This window comes from Corvus brachyrhynchos, unplaced genomic scaffold, assembly GCF_000691975.1.
Source record: "Corvus brachyrhynchos isolate BGI_N302 unplaced genomic scaffold, ASM69197v1 scaffold961, whole genome shotgun sequence".
Lineage (NCBI taxonomy): Eukaryota > Metazoa > Chordata > Aves > Passeriformes > Corvidae > Corvus > Corvus brachyrhynchos.
The window spans coordinates 515711-520329 of NW_008236008.1; positions in this window are offsets into that span (position 1 = coordinate 515711).

Genomic DNA, 4619 nt, shown 5'->3' on the forward strand with positions numbered 1-4619 from the left:
AGTAACAGCATGATTTAAGATGTTTAGCCCTGAGCAGCACTTACCCCTTCAGCTTATCTTCCTTGCTGAATCCAGAAATGTCATCATAATGCAATATATTATACAACACCACAAGACAATAATCTTCACAAGTGCCCTTTTTCTCATTAAAATACCAATTTGAGCACACATTACTGGTGCAAAGCTCTGAAATAGCTATCAAGATAGCTCCTGAAAAATAAAACTGTGTTTCCAACTCATGCCTTGATTTAACAACAAAGTTACAAGGTCTCAATAAATGGCACACAGTTTGCATATATTTAGATATTAGATTTTGCATTCTATTTTATATTGATAAATAGTTGGGATTGACTTCAGTTGCATGGATCTTCGATAAACACTCAAATATGGGGTGTAACTCCGTGGGGCACAGCAAATCTATTCTGATGCACCTGCTGCATTAGCAACATTGAGTCCAGGATCAGAGGCAAAGCTTTCCTTGGCCTGATGTCTGTTCCAAACTATTTTGCAATTAACAATATAGTGAAGATCTTTGAAATAGTTCTTTTTTCTTGGTTATTTCACAACAGTGAACAAGAGATGGAGAAGTACCACTGACAGAAAACTAATCCCATGGGCTGGAAGAGACAGCAGCAGCAAAGCAGCATGATGGTGCCTCATAAGGTGATGGAAACATGTAGGTCCTGCTTCTCAGCAGAGGCAAAGGATCAGAAGCTAGTACCCCTTTGGTTTACTCCAAGAGAAGCATAACAGTCTGTAAAGCTATGCAACTTCTGCACTGGCAGTATTTTGCAACAGTATTTGGCAAGGCACTCAGCACTAGCAGCTTGCCAGTTGCCCTCACAGTTTCAAACAAGGCTGCCAAGAAGTAAGATGTGTCATCTCTTTGAATAAAGGAGCTGTGAAACAAATTTAGACATCAATCTTGCTTACCCACAATCCCCCAACCCCCAGGTGCTTTCCTGCCATAAACCACAGAAAGACTGTAGTTGCAAAGCAAAGCATTTCAAATATGAGGGAATAAGGAAGTTTCCTCTCCTCCTCAGATGATGCTCACAGGGTGTCTGAGAAACTGGAGTGAAAAGGTCATATGAAGATAAAACCTTACTTCTTCCTTTGCTAAAGAGTAGGGAGAAAGAATCCTAACACAGATAAGGGTGAGGGAATGGAGTTACAGGTCAGGACACAAACACACAAAACTGTGGCATGGAACACATAAAACACCACCTAAAAACCTGAATAATACAAAACTGGCAGGGTGACACCTATTGCCATGCAGATACACTGTGTGAAAGTGGTGGCCCACGATGGAGATTCCTGCACTGGAAATGGGACTTTCTGGACGGAAACACTGGACACTTTCCCCACTTCAGCTTGCAGGCTTGAACTTCTAAACTGGAACTACAAACAACTGTCACCACCCACTCCAGATCTCTGAGCCTGTTCTTCTCCTGGGCCCAGCTCTCTCCTAGAGAAATTAGTCAAGTGTTGATCCTCTCTTGAAACATAGAGGATGTCATGGAAATGCTCACCTCTGATAATCATCATGAGCAAGCAGCCACCAGCTCCCAGCCCTCCTCCCAGTAGGACACAAACTGCTGTGACCGAGTCAAGGTTCTGGTGCTCCCTCATGCCAGCCTCGGGCAACCTTCTGCATCTTCCACAAGACAGCCCAGGCTGAACACAGGAGCGAAGTGTGCCCTTCTGCTCACCTCCTTCAGCCTATTCAACAGCTGCAGAGGTGAGAGAAGATGTGGGTTTGAACCCCTAGGGCACAGGGACCAGGAGCCCTGGTTTCAACTACCAGAACACAGTCTACTGCTTAGACAAACCCCGCCACCAGCAGCTCTCAGGGAAAGGTAAGTGCTGGCTCCTCTTCCCACAGCGTTCTCAAAAGGAAATACACAACCGCATTTCGAGACACAACCGATGCCGTCAGTGTGTGTGTTTACAATGTGCTTGCCAGGTGCCCTACTTTCTTCATCTCCTAAGGGCTTTGATGCTCAACTACAGCGGCTCTAGATAAGGCGCTTAAGAACTTTCTGCTCAAGGAGGGAGATCCAATATTTTTGAGACACTTTCAGAGTCAGGCAGACTCAGTGTTAGGTGGTTTGGAAGACTTGGGGGAATAAATTCTGTTTGAGAATTAGGAATGCAAGCAGGAACCTGATTAACATATTTTAAAATGTTCTTACAGCATGCGGAAGCCCTTCGGTTCTACTTTGGAAAGTGTGTTTGCTTTGTAGGACATTTTAGCATATGGATACTACTTAAACTAGAACAAAATGAATCCTTCAATTCAAATACTCATAGAGCTAACTTCAAATAAAAACAACATATTGCTTTACTATGTCTCAGTCTATATATGTACATACATTATTTACAGTAGTTTCTAGTTCCTTGGTCTATGGAAAAAAAAATCATAGCAGAATAAGTTTCAATGACTTACGGATGTCCAAAAATGAAGTCATAAAACCAACCAATAGTGACTTTCCTTTTGGGAAGCACCCATTCCCTCAAAATAATGTTCTTCTAAATGACAACTTAGTCAGCCAAAACAAAAAAATAATTTGGAACTGCAAATATGTGTCATCTGAGCTCTATTTCCAAGCAGAAATGCAGGGCATTTGCGTATAAAATGGCTTGTAGCCATGGGACAAAAAAGCCCTAGTTACTTGCATGAAAATTATAAAACTGAAACCATCTGGAAAATGATCTGGGATATAGAGAGGATAACCCAGGAGAGAACTGATTCGTGGATGTGGCCGAAGGATCACAGCTTATTAGAAGCTTATCCTGTATGGATGGGATGGAAAATAAGATTTGACATACCCTCTTATACAGTGATGATTAACATGAACCTGCAATTAGCATGCATGGCATTTTAGATTGACAGATGATTTCCATCATAAATGCTAGATCCCAAGAGAAACAAGAGATGCTTTGCATCTAGTTTTATTTGCTAATACCCGGGTCATTTTATTTAATATACTTTATTTTTGGGCCTCAGCATACCCTACTGAAATATTTTGTTGCTGGGTCAAGTCAGCTTTGGAGGCTTGCAGCTATTCCAGCTAGCTAGGCTGAAGCAATTCGGCATATTAAAAACCACCAATCACTATTTTAAACACATGCCATTACAGTCAAATTATCCACCTACTTGTGGATTGACTTTAAAAAAGTCAAAAAATGAACAGAGCAGTGATTTTAAAGCGCACACATCTTAAAATTTGAACTACTAGCTCCGTGCAATACATTATTTTATAAGCAGAGTGGACGAGGAACTGCCCAACTACTGTCCCCCCATAAGTCCTTTGAAGACTTCTGTTCAATGAGACTTGAACATCCAGCTTTGTCAGGCTTCTTAGAAAGATACCTGTCCTTTGAGAATGAGAATGCACACAGTGATAATAAAAAGCAACAACTCCTATGGGTTATTGATTATTAGGATGAAGATCCCCTCAGAACAACATAACCAGTGAATTACAAGTCTTGCAGCACTCTGGATGCAGCCCATGTATTCACCAGCCCGCATAACTTTCCTTTCCCTTAGGAAATGTTTAATCCTCTTTGAAGATTACAATAGATACTGAATTTATTAGATTAGCATGAAAGAAATTAAATACAAGGGCTGTCAACATCTATTTTGAATATCCAGTATAAATGTCAATGCTATTTCAATGCTTAGAGCACATAATAAAGAGGCTGTAGCACTTACTGAGAGGAATACAGAGATCACTAACTGTTTTTTTGCTGCCAACTAGTGCACATTTCTGCTCTTCATACAATCTCAAAAATTAAGGGGAAGAGCCTGACAGAATTCAGATTTAAAAAAAGGCTTTGAAGGAGCATGTAAGTCTCACAAGGGGAAGCCAAGGAGCTCTGACCAATGCTCACAAAAGCACTGAGGCAGACATCCTGCAAATAAAAAAGTCATGCAGGTGAATGTTATGGGATACTCCTTCAAGCTCGACCAGTTCTCTCCTTAATTCAAATCCTTTAAGTCTGCGTCAGAATTTTACCTTCCCATAAAAGATCTGTGCAGGAAGCACCAATACTTTGCGACTTCTGCACAGGAGAAGAAAGCATTATTTTAATTCTCTCTCTGTCTCCAACCTTCTCTCATGACGAAGATGTTTAAACCAGTAAAGAAGCAATTCCAGCCCTTGCCTCTCTGGCACAGAGACCACCAGAAAGAGGGACTGCAGATCCAAACCGCATTCACTGCTTTTCCTCTGAAAAGCACAAAGCAAAGCAAACCAGGGTCTCCTCATCCTGCTGGGGCAGAGGAAAAGGATTCTCTGGAAAAGGGCTCTTTCACCTGCTCTAAATGTAAACGCCCAGCCATTCTTTACCTCTTCAATGTCTGATTCCAGCATAACTTTACTGTCTTTATGGAATTAAGTAGTGGAACTGAAATAGAGTTTGGTGGTGTCCGTAATTGCAACCCAGAAATCAAACCCTCCCATACCGAAACAGCCGTGCAAAATAAAGCATAGTATGTAAAACTACATATACTCGCAGTAATCCATAAAAACATTAGGGCAAGAGTACTAGCAGGAGGCAGTAGCACTGCTGGAGAAGGGTGGGAATAAAAAAAAAAAAAAAAAAAAAAAAAA